This window comes from Saccostrea cucullata, unplaced genomic scaffold (genome assembly GCF_032062105.1).
Source record: "Saccostrea cucullata isolate Sc308-1 unplaced genomic scaffold, CSIRO_AGI_Scuc_v1 ctg62, whole genome shotgun sequence".
NCBI classification, from domain to species: Eukaryota; Metazoa; Mollusca; class Bivalvia; order Ostreida; family Ostreidae; genus Saccostrea; species Saccostrea cuccullata.
Genome location: NW_026937804.1, coordinates 708,390 through 730,002, shown reverse-complemented (window position 1 = coordinate 730,002; position 21,613 = coordinate 708,390). Strand labels below are relative to the sequence as shown.

Sequence of the window (21,613 nt, the reverse complement as noted above, 5' to 3'; positions counted from 1 at the left end):
ATGATCGCAAGGTCCGTCTGATGTGAATCTCTCAACACAGTCTTCACTGCTGGGGAGCGATGGCACCGGAAAGCGTCCAACACTAAGACACTACGGTTAACACAAGCACCTGGTCGTCGACCCCACACTCTCTCGATCCAGTCCTTGGTAATGTCATCGTCGAACCAGCCGTTTGGATGCACATTCACAATAATTCCCTTGGGAAACTGCAGTTTAGGCATAGTTTTTCTTTTAAACACTACATAGGGCGGCAGCTTTCCTCCGTCGGCAGTGCAAGCTAACATGACGGTGAATCTGTTCTTCTCGTTGCCGGTTGTCTTGATGGACACGGTTGATGCGCCTTTAGGATGGATGGTGGTGTCGGCAGGAAGATCAAAGGTCAATGGCGTTTGATCAGCGTTGCCGATCTGGGACATGCGGTATTGATGTTTCTTCCTCATCTTGATCATGAAGCTCTGGAAGCTGGACAGCTTGTCTTCATAATCGTCAGGCAGTCTCTGGGAAATGTGTGTCCTCCGTCTTATGGATAACTTATGTCTCTTGAGAAACGCATAGCACCAATCCACCGATGCTTTGAAGTCTTGAGCTTTCGGATCTTTCTTGGCGATCTTGAGTGCTTGTAGGCGAAGTTCGGCTGTCGACACACCATACCCCTGTTGTCTGCGATCAGTAACCCACGTGAGTAGTTCAGTCTCTACGGTAGGGAAAAACGCTGTGCGGCCTCTGTCTGCCATCTTGGACTTCGGTAGCTGATGCAGTCTGTCCTTCTGTCGTCGCCAGAGTCGCACGTTTGCCTCGTTGATGGAAAACTCTCTGCCTGCTGCACGGTTTCCATGGGCCTCGGCGTACGCGATAACTTTTAACTTTTCCTTCGCAGTAAACGACTGTCGTACTTTACCCATCTTTATGCAGTGGAAATTCTTAGGGCAATGATTCAATTTTTTATTTCCCTACTGTTACGAATTTTCCCCCATGACCAAAATAACCCACAGATTGGATCACTCCAATTTATGCCCTGAATATTTAATCTATGTATCGTAAATTTATTTGTAGATATCATGGGAATATTACCAATCATCGTATGTCATTAATGTATGCTTTATAATTCATTGTATATGTTTATTTCATGGATATCCTTTCGTTGTAATGTACAAACCCGAATTTCCTCCATATACCAGCCCAATCGTAAAAGCAAATGGCCGTCTGGCATTGTTATTCAATCAAGGTACCCAAATCCATCTTGGCATCGTTACCAAAACAATTCCCAAACATCAGATCATCCCTTTTCCCGCATTTGTAATGATAAAGCCTTCACTTGATGCAAAAGTTGTTTGTGTTACCATACAAACGTCGCGCGAATACTGGCGGTACCGCTGGTTATTCGCACGTGAACTAATTCGGACCTAGTGATGAAAAGGTATATAAAGAAGGCTCTTTGGACTTTTTCTTCAGTCTGGGACGTTGGTCAGACTCATCAACATCTGACCAGCTCTAAGAATCCCAACTCCCCAGAAGTGGGTAAAATCTGATGCCCCTTATTGGGTAAATTAACCCATTACCAATATTTGGTAACCGCCCGGCAGATCCATACCCATTTGATTTGTAACCCAATCTGCCAGGCCCGGCAGATCCGTGCCCAATCCAATCTGCCAATCCCTGGCAGATCCATACCCAACTGATTCATTGATGCCAATCCCGGCAGATCCATACCCAATTGATTCATTGTTTATAAATTCATCCGGGTAACCCGGTAGAGCCGGATACCTTTTTATTGTCGGGTAACCCATAATTTATTATTGCCTAATTGCCAATTATCTTATTGTTATTTGTTATTCATTGTTTGCACCATAATAAATTTTATAAATTTGCAACCTGACTTTTCATTTAGAGTTAAAGGGTAAAATTCAGAAACAGGAGACCCACAATAATTCATTTTCATTGTAACAAACCCTGGAACAGGCGGAAACGTTACAATTTGGTGTCAGAAGTGGGATATTTCATATCTTGTTTTTGTTTACCCCGGAAAAAAAAAAAAACAAAACCATTTCTTGATATTTTTGTAAATTTTTATTACTCCAAATTTTACTTTTGGATACAAATTTTTGTACAATGGAGGCTGATGAAAGCTTTGAAATTACTTTTAAACCACACCCGGTTTCACCCAAAGTTCATGTAAATTCTCATGACCACCCGGATGTCCCAAGTCACAATTCCTTGCCGGCATCAAATTCAATGCTACATGTACCTACAAGAGATAATCAACTTGATGTTATTCTCTCAATGTTGCATGATATGAAATCAAAATTTGAACAAGATAGTCATGAAATGAGAATGAAATTTCAGCATGTTGAAAAACAAAATGAAATCTTGCAAAGAGATAATGCTGAACTTAGAAAGTTATATAATGACAGGGGAGACAATCATCACAGTCCCAGTTCCCCGTCACATACAACCCAATCCCGAACCAACAATGAAAAATTACAAAATGGTGTTGGAAAATCATATGTACCATACCCATCACTTAACCCAGACATGATGATCCCTAGTTCATACCTTGCCGTGAGGAAGCCTTCCAAATCGTATGATGTACTTCCGGACATTGATCCTGGACATTTCACAATGACGCTGGATTCGTAATACACGGACGTGCACTGAACCTTTTGGATATTTCAAAGGACTATATCGTATAACTTTGTGAACTTTATGATAATTGTGAATATTCGTGATGTGGATCGAGATCTGTGATTTGTATCCGTCGTGACTTTTCTATTCCAATGGATCCAGGATTGGTAAGAAGTGATGAACTGTGATGAACAAAAACATTTTGGTAAAACTTAATGTGTTGATAATTGATGAACTGTTAATCATATTATTATTATTCATAACTTTGATTATAACTTGTTGACCACATTGTAATTATTGATATTTATGCATTATTGTGGCCCATGATTATGTTTATTGCAAATGTTACTCTCCATGACAATATTCCCATGAAATATGGTCCAAAAATGAGATTTGATAAAACAATCCGACATTCGGGACGAATGTTTTCATGGAGGGGGAGCTCTGTTAATGACCAAAATAACCCACAGATTGGATCAACCCAATTTATGCCCTGAATATTTAATCTATGTATCGTAAATTTATTTGTAGATATCATGGGAATATTACCAATCATCGTATGTCATTAATGTATGCTTTATAATTCATTGTATATGTTTATTTCATGGATATCCTTTCGTTGTAATGTACAAACCCGAATTTCCTCCATATACCAGCCCAATCGTAGTAGCAAATGGCCGTCTGGCATTGTTATTCAATCAAGGTACCCAAATCCATCTTGGCATCGTTACCAAAACAATTCCCAAACATCAGATCATCCCTTTTCCCGCATTTGTAATGATAAAGCCTTCACTTGATGCAAAAGTTGTTTGTGTTACCATACAAACGTCGCGCGAATACTGGCGGTACCGCTGGTTATTCGCACGTGAACTAATTCGGCCCTAGTGATGAAAAGGTATATAAAGAAGCCTCTTTGGACTTTTTCTTCAGTCTGGGACGTTGGTCAGACTCATCAACATCTGACCAGCTCTAAGAATCCCAACTCCCCAGAAGTGGGTAAAATCTGATGCCCCTTATTGGGTAAATTAACCCATTACCAATATTTGGTAACCGCCCGGCAGATCCATACCCATTTGATTTGTAACCCAATCTGCCAAGCCCGGCAGATCCGTGCCCAATCCAATCTGCCAATCCCTGGCAGATCCATACCCAACTGATTCATTGATGCCAATCCCGGCAGATCCATACCCAATTGATTCATTGTTTATAAATTCATCCGGGTAACCCGGTAGAGCCGGATACCTTTTTATTGTCGGGTAACCCATAATTTATTATTGCCTAATTGCCAATTATCTTATTGTTATTTGTTATTCATTGTTTGCACCATAATAAATTTTATAAATTTGCAACCTGACTTTTCATTTAGAGTTAAAGGGTAAAATTCAGAAACAGGAGACCCACAATAATTCATTTTCATTGTAACAAACCCTGGAACAGGCGGAAACGTTACACTACCAAAGAATTGTTTTTACAGACAGTAATTTATTTACTGCAGTAATTAAATGGCTTTGATCGGTATCATTTTTCTAATTAATGAGGGATCGATATCCCAGCTTTGTACATCGTTTTTCACAGCTTTGGAAGTGTGTTGATAACTACACCTTACACGCTTGTTAAATTAGGTTTTATTTTCATAACAACAGCTATTTGTTAAATTAATTTCAAGTTCAAACGAGGAAAATCGTAGTTTATTACTACTTTGATGTTGCCATATCAGGCACGCTGTTCAATTGACATAATTTTCACCATGATTACCTACAAACTAAAATAATTATAACAACTTGTAAAACTTGCAACAATATCTCGTGCTTTTTTGAATTAAAATAATTTTGCCAAAGAATATGGCGACGTATAATTTCAATACCATCGTATGAAATATAAAACAACAAACTCTGTTAATACTTTTTTACGCAACATTTTCTCATGCTTTGTTGAAATAAATTATTTTTCTGGCTTGCTGCATAATGGAAAGTATGGAGAAAGAAAAAAAAAATACGCTTTGAAAAAAAAAAAATATTGCGTTCTGCAAATTTTCGGCACTTTTTTTTCCGCGCCGATTTTCGTAGTAAATTACCGCGATTTTCAAAGTTCATAACGCCGATTGATAAAATTTTCTGCTGCGTATAATACATCCGAACTGCGTTTTTTTCCTCAGTTTCAGGCTCAAAAAGGGGGGTGCGTATTTTACATCAATGCGTATTATACTCGGCCAAATACGGTAGATAAATATGATTTCCAACCAATTTAAGTACGATCATAGACTGTGCTTTACAGGATGACAAAGAAAGGACCCAGGATAGTATCTTTTACTGTCAGACACTGACTATGGATAAGATGTAGCCATTTATGAAACTGAGATCTAGTCAAATCAAGTATTGAGAACATGATTTTCTGATAACATGAATTTACTCTCACCAACTTCAAAGTATCTATATTTATTTTTTTTTTTATTATTATATATATATTATATATATATTATTATATATATTATTTATTATATATGTATTTATTTTTTTACTAACTCATATTGAAGACAGTTGTTATGTAAGAGAAGTATACATTTAAACCTTTTATTTTTCATCTTATTTCTATAACCCCTAACAAATTACACAGATGTTTTAGAAGCTAGCTTTGCTGTAATTATTACTTTCATGGAATTGTAAATACATTTTGTTTGTGTATGTGTATCTATTTTGAATTTAATAAGTTCAATAGGACCCCCTAAAGATGCAAGTGTCCCCTAATCTGTGATGTAATAATATCTTGAATATTTTTTATCATCCCATAGACTTCATGCTTACTTCACAGAACAGGTTAGAGTAATGCACTTAGTTTTCTAGGACACTTCATCAGGGTCAAAGCATGAGATTATTGATTCAGAGATAACTACCTTTGAAAATAATTTGTAACATACAAACTTCACATCATAAGTAAAGAAAGATTCAGAGATTTTCTATAGATTTTTGGATCATTTTTTTTTTCATGGGTTATATTTTCAGTTGTTGTAACTTTAACAATTTGTGATAACCTAGAGACTTTTTATCAGCTTTATTGGGTGGCATGGCATATTCTTTGGTAAATCATATGTACTATGTTCAAGGATGTTTAAAGACTATGACTATGTAATACCTTAGAATTCTATTAAAATCTTAATATCACTGCATAGATAAAAACTGGTTGGAATAATACATGTTGACAATAATTTGCAACCTACAAACTTCACATCATAAGTAAAGAAAGATTCAGAGATTTTCTATAGATTTTTAGATCATTTTTCTCCTGGATTATATTTTCAGTTGTTGTAACTTTAACAATTTGTGATAACTTATAGACTTTATAAAAATTAGGTGCAAATTCTTAGGAAAAGATTGAAATGTTAATCAAATGTACATGTTCAAGTGTGTATAAATGATTATTACTATGTAATACCTTAGAAGTCTGTTAAAATTTTATTATCACTGCATAGATAAAGACTGGTTGGAATAATTTATGTTTTGAAATAAGGTTTAGGGGAAAAGTCAAGAATGTGGATATGACTTTTATTCAAGTGGTGCTGTACGACAACTCTGGTGATTTACTTACCTTCAGTCATAAAAAAAAAAATAGGTATTGGGAAGACTCCTCTAGATTTTGAAATTTTTATTCAAAAGTACAGAATTTTTTTAAAGTTTGAAAGATTGAATAGCAGCATATCATTTGCTTGTGAATTAAAAAATAAATCCAATCATATACATCTTTAGATGATAATTGTAGAATTTTATCAATTCCTGGACTTCTGTCTTGATATCATCCCTTAATGTCTTTAAAATTTTAATGATTGTCTTTTAGTTTTAATTGAATTAGTTTCTTTCCTGCATGTGAAAATGACATCACCCAAAGATATGAAGAAGACAATTTTCATCACAGTGAAAGAGATTGTTTTGTTAAACATAATGCATTGATGCACAAATATATTTTTAAATTTCTAATAGCTAGGGTTCATATTTCTTTATATGGAATGCTAAGTACTGTTGATTTCAATTTTTGTGAACAAAAACATACTAGTAGAAAAAAAAAGTACATGATGTGTCAGAAAAGCATGTGGAAACCTGATGACTTTGTCATTGTTGATTAAATCAATTATGAGTTTCATCTTTGTTACATTGTAAACATTTCTAAGTAGGGCATACATCAGAAACTCTTAAAATTCTGAGTATCAGGGTTTAACACATCAATTCCAAATGATTTTTGGACGCTTTTTATGTATCAAAAAAAAAAAAAAAACAAAATAGATCTGTTCGCAGATGTTTCAAAAGGAAAACAAGCACAAAGAAATGATTTGTAATGTTTTTTATGTGATTCATGTAAAATGTATTTTAAAAGTGTACCCTAACATTTATCTTTTGCATAAATACATATTTTTGTGGAGAATTTTTCATAACTTTGAAAAAGTAGTCTTATTGTTTAATATGATTAACTTAGAATTTTGTAGACTTTAAAGTTGTACATGATGTGTTACACATCTTACATATGTAACCATTTTCATTTCCAGGGCATTCAGCATATATTGTGGTTTTGTCTTAAATTTGTTTGCTTATGTAATCAATAATTTGAGAATACTCAAATTAGGTAATATATGAGAGAATAAACAAGAAAATCAGGTTTAAAAAATGATTTTTACAATTAATAAGGGGTTCTTCTATATATTTAATCTATAAGTAAATTCAGTTTATACAATTAAGGTATTTCTGTATGAAATAAACTTGCATTTAAGCATTTTAAGTCAATTGTAAACATTACTTTAACCAGTTTTAAAAAATGATTAGATTCACTGTCAGCATGTTATTTCTTATAAAATAAATGAGAAAACAAACAATTTAATTTGAGTCAGTTACTTAATGTAAATAAGAAGCATTGGAAATTGGGAATATTTCACAAAGTTGATTGAGCATAATTAATTTATACAAAATTTTATTCACTTAAGCATTAAAGAAATCATTTCAAATTTCAATATACAAATCATGTTTAGTCATGCAGTATATAGTTTACACTTACCAAAAAGTAAATGGTTATCTCAATTCAGGATCAATCCAAAGGTCAAAAAAGGAATGAAAAAAAATATATATTTTTTTTATGTATCAAACATGTAGGTATTGCAATAAATTCACTGTATTCATTTTTTTTTCTATGTATGAATAGCTCTGATTTAGGCAATCAAAATACAAGAAGTAAATAAATTATGTCAAATGATGAAGGTATACACCAGAAAATTACATGAACAGATAATTTTGAGTTTCCCTCAAATATGGTTGCCAAGGGATGTGAAATAAAAACAAAATATGGATTCATCTATTAGGATTGAGACTTGTACATAATATGAATGATGGTTACTATGACATTAAGAATGACATGAAAGAAATATATTTGATTCAATTATATAATTAGTTTTTAATCCATACAGTCAAAATGGAGGAAAAAAATTCTTTATTAGGCATGAAGTAACATAGAATCACCCAATCCATCAAAATTTTACCTTTTGAAGAAAAGGAACCCTACTTGCTTTTTTAAGTTGCCATTCATATTTTTGTGTTTGACAGGTAGAGCAATGATTTCTAACTAGTATAGTGAGAACTTTATTTTAGAATCATCAGATTGTTCTGATATTCTGGTTAAGATATCAACATGACATCAATTAATTTGTTCATACAAAAGGGATGGAAGCTTTTCCAGGTTTCCTCTTTACTCAGATTAGATTGTGTTTTACTAATTTATTCAACATATAAGATACTCATCAAAGTCAAACAAAGGTAAATAAATGACTTTATTAAGTTTTTAGTCAAAAGGTCAAAGAGATGTGGACATCTGCTAAATTTAATTGTTTAGTTAATATTCATCAATGGATAGGTTAATTAAACAAACTTCATATATTTTTGGATTTTCAGGTTAAAGATCAGCACAATTTTTTGCTATACCATTGTTTTCCATGAATATCTTAACACCTCACTTTTGACTTTTCAGGTTAAAGGTCAATGTATTCCTGCTACAGTAAAAACTTCATTATTTAAGGATCTCATAGTGATATTTTTTTTATTTGTAAGGAATTAGGTATAAAATCTCAGACTCTTTCTATAATATGTCACTGAATGTGCTCCTTCATTTTAGAGAGTTTTACAAGCAAAATCATATACTGACTTTTAATCCTTCAAAACACAATATGTATATTTAAATCTTGAGATTCAGACTTTCAGACTTTTAGGCTTTCAGCCTTTTAGGATATCAATCTTAAAAACATTCAGACTTTCAATCTTTTAAAAACTTTCAATCTTGAGGACTAAGTATTTTAATATTTATCTTATAAGTCTCGTCTTTTATGTCATTACAATTAGTCTTTAGTAATTCAAACTTTTTTCATATTTGTAAAGCCAAAGTGTTGAAATTACGGTGTTTGTGTAATCTTCTTAATGTTTATCTAGAATTACTGCTTTTAATACAGTCAAATATAATTTGTGATGATCAAAATCTCCAACTGAATTCAAAGACAAACTGCCTGACCTATACATATTTAGAATTTCAATATCATACATTCTTGAATATCCATAAATATAAAAATATAATGATTCAGCATTAGCTATCATCCATACACTTGTTAACCTAAGGAACGCTCTTATCATAAGTTAAACGCATGAAATTCCTCATGCAATTTTGAAGAATTTCTGTTATAAGGGATGGTGAAGACAAAAGAAGAAAAAAAAGTATGGTGTAAAGTTAGCCTCACCCAACACCCAAGGGGGAGGGGGGTTGAATTTTTTTTTGAAACAAACCTGAATTTTAAAGTTAAAAAAATTTTAAAATTGAATTAAATTTGTTTTTAAAAAAATTATGAATTTGAATTAAATTATTTGTTTCAATTATTTTTAAAAAGGGTTCAACCCCCCTCCCCCTTGGGTGTTGGGTGAGGCTAACTTTACACCATACTTTTTTTTCTTCTTTTGTCTTCACCATCCCTTATAACAGAAATTCTTCAAAATTGCATGAGGAATTTCATGCGTTTAACTTATGATAAGAGCGTTCCTTAGGTTAACAAGTGTATGGATGATAGCTAATGCTGAATCATTATATTTTTATATTTATGGATATTCAAGAATGTATGATATTGAAATTCTAAATATGTATAGGTCAGGCAGTTTGTCTTTGAATTCAGTTGGAGATTTTGATCATCACAAATTATATTTGACTGTATTAAAAGCAGTAATTCTAGATAAACATTAAGAAGATTACACAAACACCGTAATTTCAACACTTTGGCTTTACAAATATGAAAAAAGTTTGAATTACTAAAGACTAATTGTAATGACATAAAAGACGAGACTTATAAGATAAATATTAAAATACTTAGTCCTCAAGATTGAAAGTTTTTAAAAGATTGAAAGTCTGAATGTTTTTAAGATTGATATCCTAAAAGGCTGAAAGCCTAAAAGTCTGAAAGTCTGAATCTCAAGATTTAAATATACATATTGTGTTTTGAAGGATTGAAAGTCAGTATATGATTTTGCTCGTAAAACTCTCTAAAATGAAGGAGCACATTCAGTGACATATTATAGAAAGAGTCTGAGATTTTATACCTAATTCCTTACAAATAAAAAAAATATCACTATGAGATCCTTAAATAATGAAGTTTTTACTGTAGCAGGAATACATTGACCTTTAACCTGAAAAGTCAAAAGTGAGGTGTTAAGATATTCATGGAAAACAATGGTATAGCAAAAAATTGTGCTGATCTTTAACCTGAAAATCCAAAAATATATGAAGTTTGTTTAATTAACCTATCCATTGATGAATATTAACTAAACAATTAAATTTAGCAGATGTCCACATCTCTTTGACCTTTTGACTAAAAACTTAATAAAGTCATTTATTTACCTTTGTTTGACTTTGATGAGTATCTTATATGTTGAATAAATTAGTAAAACACAATCTAATCTGAGTAAAGAGGAAACCTGGAAAAGCTTCCATCCCTTTTGTATGAACAAATTAATTGATGTCATGTTGATATCTTAACCAGAATATCAGAACAATCTGATGATTCTAAAATAAAGTTCTCACTATACTAGTTAGAAATCATTGCTCTACCTGTCAAACACAAAAATATGAATGGCAACTTAAAAAAGCAAGTAGGGTTCCTTTTCTTCAAAAGGTAAAATTTTGATGGATTGGGTGATTCTATGTTACTTCATGCCTAATAAAGAATTTTTTTTCCTCCATTTTGACTGTATGGATTAAAAACTAATTATATAATTGAATCAAATATATTTCTTTCATGTCATTCTTAATGTCATAGTAACCATCATTCATATTATGTACAAGTCTCAATCCTAATAGATGAATCCATATTTTGTTTTTATTTCACATCCCTTGGCAACCATATTTGAGGGAAACTCAAAATTATCTGTTCATGTAATTTTCTGGTGTATACCTTCATCATTTGACATAATTTATTTACTTCTTGTATTTTGATTGCCTAAATCAGAGCTATTCATACATAGAAAAAAAATGAATACAGTGAATTTATTGCAATACCTACATGTTTGATACATAAAAAAAAATATATTTTTTTTTTCATTCCTTTTTTGACCTTTGGATTGATCCTGAATTGAGATAACCATTTACTTTTTGGTAAGTGTAAACTATATACTGCATGACTAAACATGATTTGTATATTGAAATTTGAAATGATTTCTTTAATGCTTAAGTGAATAAAATTTTGTATAAATTAATTATGCTCAATCAACTTTGTGAAATATTCCCAATTTCCAATGCTTCTTATTTACATTAAGTAACTGACTCAAATTAAATTGTTTGTTTTCTCATTTATTTTATAAGAAATAACATGCTGACAGTGAATCTAATCATTTTTTAAAACTGGTTAAAGTAATGTTTACAATTGACTTAAAATGCTTAAATGCAAGTTTATTTCATACAGAAATACCTTAATTGTATAGACTGAATTTACTTATAGATTAAATATATAGAAGAACCCCTTATTAATTGTAAAAATCATTTTTTAAACCTGATTTTCTTGTTTATTCTCTCATATATTACCTAATTTGAGTATTCTCAAATTATTGATTACATAAGCAAACAAATTTAAGACAAAACCACAATATATGCTGAATGCCCTGGAAATGAAAATGGTTACATATGTAAGATGTGTAACACATCATGTACAACTTTAAAGTCTACAAAATTCTAAGTTAATCATATTAAACAATAAGACTACTTTTTCAAAGTTATGAAAAATTCTCCACAAAAATATGTATTTATGCAAAAGATAAATGTTAGGGTACACTTTTAAAATACATTTTACATGAATCACATAAAAAACATTACAAATCATTTCTTTGTGCTTGTTTTCCTTTTGAAACATCTGCGAACAGATATTCTATTTTTTTTTTTTTTTTTTTTTTTGATACATAAAAAGCGTCCAAAAATCATTTGGAATTGATGTGTTAAACCCTGATACTCAGAATTTTAAGAGTTTCTGATGTATGCCCTACTTAGAAATGTTTACAATGTAACAAAGATGAAACTCATAATTGATTTAATCAACAATGACAAAGTCATCAGGTTTCCACATGCTTTTCTGACACATCATGTACTTTTTTTTTCTACTAGTATGTTTTTGTTCACAAAAATTGAAATCAACAGTACTTAGCATTCCATATAAAGAAATATGAACCCTAGCTATTAGAAATTTAAAAATATATTTGTGCATCAATGCATTATGTTTAACAAAACAATCTCTTTCACTGTGATGAAAATTGTCTTCTTCATATCTTTGGGTGATGTCATTTTCACATGCAGGAAAGAAACTAATTCAATTAAAACTAAAAGACAATCATTAAAATTTTAAAGACATTAAGGGATGATATCAAGACAGAAGTCCAGGAATTGATAAAATTCTACAATTATCATCTAAAGATGTATATGATTGGATTTATTTTTTAATTCACAAGCAAATGATATGCTGCTATTCAATCTTTCAAACTTTAAAAAAATTCTGTACTTTTGAATAAAAATTTCAAAATCTAGAGGAGTCTTCCCAATACCTATTTTTTTTTTTTTATGACTGAAGGTAAGTAAATCACCAGAGTTGTCGTACAGCACCACTTGAATAAAAGTCATATCCACATTCTTGACTTTTCCCCTAATCCTTATTTCAAAAAATATACATGTATTATTCCAACCAGTTTTTATCTATGCAGTGATAATAAAATTTTAACAGACTTCTAAGGTATTACAGTGATAATCATTTATACACACTTGAACATGTATTTTAACATTTCAATCTTTTCCTAGAATTTGGTATTACATAGTAATAGTCTTTAAACATCCTTGAACATTGCATATGATTTACCAAAGAATATGCCATGCCACCCAATAAAGCTGATAAAAAGTCTATTATCACAAATTGTTAAAGTTACAACAACTGAAAATATAATCCAGGAGAAAAATGATCCAAAAATCTATAGAAAATCTCTGAATCTTTCTTTACTTATGATGTGAAGTTTGTAGGTTGCAAATTATTGTCAACATGTATTATTCCAACCAGTTTTTATCTATGCAGTGATAGTAAGATTTTTACAGAAACCCTGGGTATTACATAGTAATAGTCTTTAAACATCCTTGAACATAGTGCATATGATTTACCAAAGAATATGCCATGCCACCCAATAAAGCTGATAAAAAGTCTCTAGGTTATCACAAATTGTTAAAGTTACAACAACTGAAAATATAACCCAGGATAAAAATGATCCAAAAATCTATAGAAATCTCTTATTCATTCTTTACTAATGATGTGAAGTTTGCAAGTTACAAATTATTGTCAAAGAAGTCATCTCAATAATCTTATGCTTTGACCTTGACAAAGTGTCCTAAACAACAAAGTGTATTCATACAACCATTCTATATGTAATAAGTATGTACAATATGGTATGATAAAGATATTCAAGATATTATTAAATCACAGATTAGGGGGCACTTGCATCTTTATTGTGGGGTCTTATTGAGACCAATTTTAAATTCAAAATTAAACATATACATACACAAACAAAATGTATTTACAGTTCCAGGAAAGTAATAATTACACCAAAGCTAGCTTTTAAACATCTTATCTGTGTTATTTGATAGGGGTTATAGAAATAAGATGAAAAATAAAAGGTTAAAAATCAAATAACATCTGTAATATGAATTGGTAAAAAAAAAAAATCTTCACCTGTAGATACTTTGATAAAAACTGTATCTTCAAATATCAATTCTAGATTTGATTAGACCTCAGTTTGATAAATGACTGCAATTTATCTATTGTTGTGTATAAAAAAAAGAAATAAATACATATATAATTTTTAAAAGGTATAATATATATAATTCAATATATATAAAGTCTTTAAGTAATATATATATAACTTTTATAATGATCCAAAAATCTATAGCAAAAAAAAATCTCAATAAATGCTTTGACCCTGACAAAGTATAAAACTAAGTACTTTTTCTGAAGTTGGTGATGAGATAATTCATGTTATTCAGAATTAATCACAGATTATTCACCTGCATCTTGATGTGACTATTAAGGGATTTATCATATTTCAATTTCAAATTTAAATGGCACAATACACACATATACACAAATAAAATATATTTACATTTCCAGGAAAGTAATAATTATATCAAATTTAGCATCTGAATATCCTGTAATTTCTTTGTCATCCTGAAAAATAAAAGGTTTAAATGTCTTCTCATACATAACAACTGTCTAAATTGGTTGGAAAAATAATTTATACTATGTGTTGGTTAAATTCTCCATCCTGTTTTCAATATTTGATCTTGTTTAGTGTTTTGAGAGAGGATATTCTGTTAGTCTCTGCATAATCTGATAGTCTTTCACCTGTGCTTCTTTAAATCCATATTTATCTATGTGCCATCCACCTCCTGTTTGATTTTTCTTGTTTCAGTGTTCCAAGAGAGGATATCCTGTTAGTCTTTGCATAATCTGATAGTCTTTCACCATTCTGAGAGTAGACATAGATCATTTCCATAAGCCCTCACTAGAATATCCTGGAAAATAAAAATAATGTCTTAGTTGAAAAAAAAAATTTGTTATGTAATATAAGCTTGATGGAATTCTAAATATAGACAAAAAAGGGTATAAATACAAGGTGTAACATCAGATTTTGACTTTTCATATTAACCATGGGTAACACCTCCAGTAAAGAAAAGAGTAAAGGAATGAGTAAAATTCAGTTTGGAAAAAGAGTTCTTTCAGAGAAAGATGTAGACAGAGGTATACCAGTTAAAATAAAAAAAAGATGGCACTATTGAGATCATTTCTCAAGAAGAATATAACCAATTATGTCCAGAAAAGGGTGATCCTAATGTTGTCAGAGATTACATAGAAAGATCCTTGATTGCAGAAGAGGCTAATGAAGAATATTACCATTTATTACCAAAAGAAGGTAAGAATTACTATTACAAAATTATGTATTCTGATAAGAAAGTTTTCACTTTCATTTGTTGTGCTTTTGACCATTTTAATTGACCTTATGGTCAAGATTGTGATATATACACTCTGATAATCATTTATGATGTCTCCATGATGTTTACCTCAAAAGTTTGAATCAGGGTATTTGTGTTCAAAGAGCTGAAAAAACTATACAGACAGATCTATAATGATTTTGGAAGCATGCATATTAATTAGGGTAAAGGAGATATAACACTAGATTATTAAAAAGAAAAAGAACACAAACTCATAGAAATGATATTGAAAGTACCTTAAATGAATAAAGTGTCATGCTCCAAGGTATTATTTTTATAAACAGGAGAAGGGTTACAACAGTCCCATGCACTCATAAGAAGATCTTGGGTAATAGAAACACCAGGAAATTTTAATTCCAAACAATCAGGTCATCTTACATCAGTTATAAGGTTACAGACTTTATACATAGTCATAAGGGTCATTAAGATTTCTTTTCTGGTCATCCTAATGAACCACATTATAGTATTCTTTCCCTGTGATATAATGTTAATATTAAATGGAAAATTCAGAATTCACCAGCAATTGAAGTGAAAACTTGCTATCTTTACCAACTATGCTATTAAGGAAACTGGGGGTTAACAAATTAGCCATATTTAACTTATTCTATAGATATGCTATCTTTAGCTGTTAACTATCATTTGGCACAGAAAAACTTCATACATTTTAGTTTTAAAATTTGATCATGAATTTTTATGCCTTTTCTTGTGAAGGATATCAATATGGTTTAAACATGACCATGACCACCAAGCCCTCTTTATTTAAATATATCATTTATTTATCAATTCAAAAATATAAACATGCATATGTAACAAAAAAAAATAAATAAATAAATAAAAGTTACAATTGTATCTCATTGAAACTTTACCTTCAAGTTTGTGTGTTTCTATGTTGATTGACTAACTGTGTATTTCCAAAGGAAGAGCAGCCAGGCTTCACTTCATAGAGAATGGATTATAGATGGTTAGGAACAAAACATATCTTCCAGGTTGAGGACTGTATAGAAAAATAAATTCCATTTTTGTTATTATGATTTAAATTACATGAGACAATGCCTCTTATATATGTAATGCAAAATAATATCTCTTATATATTTGGATACCTATACTCTAATCATATTAAATGTCATTTGTAAAATGTATTTTTTAAGACAGATTTATTTGAGGAGCGACTTTAAATGATGACATGAATAGCAGGCCATACTTTAAGCACATGACAAAAACATTCTCTCAAATTACACAGAAATGGGTTATTTAGCATAGCTAACATTAAACATATAGGTGAGTGATAACATAATCACAATCATAAACAATGTGAAACAACTTTAAAAGACCTACACTGTGGATTACAAGCCTTTTTCACTGGGGTAAAAATCTTGCCGAAATTCGTCATGGCCGCCCGAAACCCCGAACCCGACTGTATAAAAGATGAAGTCATACATTCCATGTTGATGACTGTAGAAATAAAAGCATTTTTTAAGTATGACAGAGTACTGTATGAAACAATGCATGTTTTAATACAACATATACAATGCCAAAAAAGATCATGAAAATATTTGTTTTTAGACTCAAAACTAATTGTTTTTAACATTAACTCGAGATGAGAAAAGTTCATCATGTTATTTATAGATAATAAACAAGCACAACTAATGTATTAATATCACAAAATAAAATGATTATCAAATTAATTATTTAGACACTAAAAGACTTTTATTAACAGCAGATTCAATTTTGGTTTAATAGCTATCAGTAATGCATACAGAAAAATACATTTTTATTTTTTTACATCATCACAGTACAACATGTAGTCCATTTTTTTTTTTTTTTTTTGAAAAGCTTAAGAATCAAAAGTGAAAATGAAAATATATGTATGCCATATTTCCCACATATTTAGAATCAAAACAAAAAGTAAATGACTTAGGATTAATCTTTTGTAGATTCTTACTTTTCTCTTATTAGATTCCTAATTAATATCTCTTTGATCACCATTTAGTAAGTCTGAATTCCATGGGTAACATACATAATGAATTATGAAATTATATAATTTATACAAAAGGCCTTATTAATATTCTGAAGATCCCTTAATCATGTGTTAATATATTTTAGGTTAAATAAGGGTGTGCTTATATGAATGTAAGTTAGAGATAACAGATCACATAAGTATTATACAGTAATTAAATTAACCATATAAAAATGCTTAAATGCAAAGATGACCTTCATAGGAAATGTATAACAATTAAAAAAAACAAGATAAACTTACCAGAAATATCCAAATATATGCCCAATAAGCCTATCCATTAAATAATCCAGTGAAATAACATCTCAGCTGATCCTGAAAAAAAATCATACAATTCAGTGATACACAATTAACCTCATTTTACAATGTAAGTAAAGCAATAATTTACAGACAAAAGGGACAGAAATGTAAAAGATACCATGTATTTTACCAAAATTTAGTGAATATTTTTCTGATTGAAATTCAATCATAGAATGACCCATCATAGAATTATTAAATGCACTCTGAGTTACATGCAGGCTAAACAACTGTAAATCACATGAAATGAGGATAAATACAGCATTTACATTCAAAACAGAACTTGACATAATTATGATTCTCCATCATTGGAAATGTAAACAAAACAAAGACAAACTTACCTGTGGAATAGGTCTGTCAGAAAGGAGATTTCAAAAATGAACACGCTCTCAACATTCACATGACAAGAATGCATCAGGATGTTTACTTCCGTGGTCATGGAAAAATTGAGCTTTATACATGAAAAGCTTCATAACATAAAAATCATCAAAGTAAAAGAGAGGAAAAACAAAAGATAGTCTTACATTTTTTGAAAATCTAAGTTGACTTCTTAGAAACAAAAGTGAAAATGAAACTTTAATTTTACAAGTGTATGACGTCATAATGTATAGGGTAGCTCGCTGACATGGATGACGTCACAATGCATAGGTAAGCATATATTTTTTTTTTTTGCACACGGCTCTAAACAAACTTGAATCGGTGCTAAGTATTTACCTGTGTAGTCAGCATATTTTTTTTTGCACACGGCTCTAAACAAACTTGAATCGGTGCTAAGTATTTACCTGTGTAGTCAGCATATTTTTTTTTGCACACGGCTCTAAACAAACTTGGCTCGCTGCCAAGTATTTACCTGTGTAGTCAGCATATTTTTTGCACACGGTCCTAAACAAACTTGAATCGCTGCCAAGTATTTACCTGTGTAGTCAGCATATTTTTTGCACACGGTCCCCTGACTTGAATCGCTGCCAAGTATTTACCTGTATAGTCAGCATATTTTTTACACACGGTCCCCTGACTTGAATCGCTGCCAAGTATTTACCTGTGTAGTCAGCATAAAAAAAAAACGTAGTACCTACGTACCAATGTAAAAACACTGTGTAAACAACTCCAGTATTTAAGGGAATAGGTTAGGGTTAGTTAGGGGGTTAGGGTTAGGGTTAGGGTTAGTTAGGGCTAGGGTTAGTTAGGGCTAAGGGGGTTAGGGTTAGTTAGGGTTAGGGTTAGTTAGGGCTAAGGGGGGATAGGGTTAGTTAGGGTTAGGGGGTTACGGTTAGGGTTAGTTAGGGCTAAGGGGGGCTTGTGCCTGTAGCTGGTGCATTAAATATTTCATCTGGAAGAAGGGAATTGAGAACATACCGCCTCCCCGATGGATGAAAATGACCAGGAACAGACCCTTGAAAGAATGTATGATATGTGCTACGAGGAAAAGACTCAAGGGAAATGGAAATGCGGACAATGCAGGCAATATCCGTGTTGTGAAAAGTGTGTGAAGAAACTCTTTGAGACTTCCTACAAGAAATGCCCCTTATGCCGATACAGTGGAAATTAAAATCATTTTTTGTATTTTTCATTGTGAATAAAATTGCTGTGTTCTAATCTGTATTGTGTGTGTTCTTGTTTTCACTAAAACCAGTTCAAACCGGTTATAGGACTGTCTAGACTGTGAATGCGTGACGTCATAATCACATTCTTGAAATGTTTTGCACACGGCGCATTTTTTACCTGTATAGTCAGCATAAAAACAAAAAACGTAGTACCTACGTACCCATGTAAAAAAAAAAAAAACACAATGTAAGCGCCCCGTATTTAAGGGAATAGGTTAGGGGTAGGGGTAGGGGGGTTAGGGTTAGGGTTAGTTAGGGCTAGGGGGTTAGGGCTAAGGGGGTTAGGGTTAGTTAGGGTTAGGGTTAGTTAGGGTTAGGGGGATAGGGTTAGTTAGGGTTAGGGTTAGTTAGGGTAGGGGGTTAGGGTTAGTTAGGGTTAGTTAGGGTTAGGGTTAGGGTTAGGGTTAGGGGGCTAGGGGTTAGGGTTAGCACTCCACTCAGTTGACACATTTATCCCCTCCACCAATCAGAATTGATCAGGTGATTTCTCTCAGCCAATCAGAATCCTCCCCTAGCTAGGATCCTTATACTACTAATGGATGATTTTTATATTACACCAATCAGCCAAATTCATGCTGTCAATAGAATTTTTCTCTTCAAATAAGGAAAAATACGCCAAAAATTATATGGAATTTTGTCTGAAAAATCATGTATGCATAAAATATACGTTAAATAGAATATATCTTTGAATAAAAAAAATATGAGCCCCATCTTCCATTTAACTGAGACAGCATTAAATATGACTGTACAAGAAAGCTGTGTCATTGGTGTTACTATTTTTGTTTTTGCTACAAAAGAGTTATCATTCCTGATAAGAGAACATAAACAGTCCTAAGTCATATTAAATCACTTCTCACCAAAAACAACAGAAACTATTCCTTGATATTCATGATCAGAACATATTGATGGACTTCAGAAGTAAAAAAAGTACACTAGTACAAACATTTTTTGTCAGTGGTGTTTCCATCGTTATTTCAAAACGATTTTAGATATTCATTGAACTCTTTTACGAAAGATGTTCTTTAGGTGAACTAATAGCTATGTGGCCAAAACTTTTACTTTATCCAGGGTAAATTAGAGATACCAGATCATTTTATGACTAATACGTCATTGGTGTTACTGTCATTGGCATTACTTCCTAAAGTTTAACACCAATGACAGGAATGGTTATACCATTGACAAAACAGGTACTTTTGGAGGCAAAATATATTCTTCTTATATAGAAAAATTATTTATTTGTATTCTACTTTGCAAACTTAATTTATGGTGTTTGAAAGTAATTAGATTTATTTTCCAATAAATATTTTTTTCCACTTACAGACGTTTTAAATATATGGTAATGCCAATGACAACTTCAGATCATATACATGTAACACCAATGACAAACATTTTTAATGCTTATAAAATGTATTTTTCCTTCTGAAAAATTTTCAGGCCATGCATGAATGTCAGAGTTTATCACCTAAGTAAAGTAAAATTAGTCAAGTTTAACTTAGTTTGTTTAAATCTCTCTACGAATTGTTACCTTTTATGGTAACACCAATGACTATTGAAGTAACACCAGTGACAAGAGATTTTGAATAATACATTTTATTTACTAGCCTTAATGAAGAACGTGGGTTTTAAAACAATTATATCCTTCACATTTTAGACTCTTTTACCCTACCAACATTATTTTTTTCAAACCAATGATAAACCAACACTGTATTTCTTTCAGCTTTTACCATGCATTTGTATACAGTATACGTGTGGGGCTTAATTGAAGAAAGGTATAAGAAAAAATTAACGTTTGCAACAGGGGGGTTTCTCCTTTACATTTTTTTTAAAGTTACGACAGATAGATTGATGTTACAGGGATTTCATTCAACAAAATCGTTTTAATCAGCGTTTCCATTTTTTAGATCGAAAAGGTTAATAATTGATCTAATACTAATTAATGAACTTGTTAGAAAGTGATTGCATATGTAAAGCCTATCAATGGTTCGTATTTTGTCTGATATATTTCATACCAATATTGTAAGGATTTAAAAAAAACAAAAACAAAATATGACTACTGAACATTCCGTCTACCTGATAAACTAGGCAGGGTGACCGATCGATAGGGAATGCTTACTCCTCAATGGTACCTGATTCCAGTTTGGAAATTCTAGAGGTCCGTGATTTATGCTCTGTATATTGGTAGATTGCATTTATTTTTTCTGATAGATTGATCACTGTTTGTTACCTTCAGTTTTCCATATAAACTTTACGGCAGAAAAATGGAATGAAGATCCATATAATATATACAACAAGAAGTGTTTGTGAAAAACTGATGTCCGCGTATGACAGCTTATGGCGAGAGTCGAAGTTTGTCAAATGACAGTCAAACTCTAAACGAAAAGGTTAAAAGTGTTAGTGTCTAAAGCAAGGTCTTGTCACCAAAAAAAAAAAAAAAAAAAAAAAAAAACCTTTGAAATATGAATTTTCGAAAGCCCTAGTTCTAACTGTGCAAAAGTTATGGCCAAGATCA

General features: G+C 31.4%; 1 protein-coding gene and 1 long non-coding RNA gene across 3 annotated transcripts in view; one reads left to right on the top strand and one right to left on the bottom strand.

Annotated features, from left to right (window-relative positions):
* Positions 1-21,613, top strand: part of LOC134248885 (leucine-rich repeat-containing protein 57-like) — a 99,466-nt gene that overhangs the window by 14,243 nt on the left and 63,610 nt on the right. The gene's annotated exons all lie outside the window — the stretch shown is intronic.
* On the bottom strand, positions 14,604-18,023 carry LOC134248918 (uncharacterized). Of its 2 annotated transcripts, XR_009988160.1 has the most exons (5): positions 17,842-18,023; positions 17,447-17,518; positions 16,525-16,641; positions 16,056-16,183; positions 14,604-14,712 (listed from the first exon to the last, which is right to left on the bottom strand). It is a non-coding gene; the product is annotated as an uncharacterized LOC134248918 (long non-coding RNA). The 2 variants fall into 2 exon arrangements; XR_009988161.1 differs by lacking the exon at positions 16,525-16,641.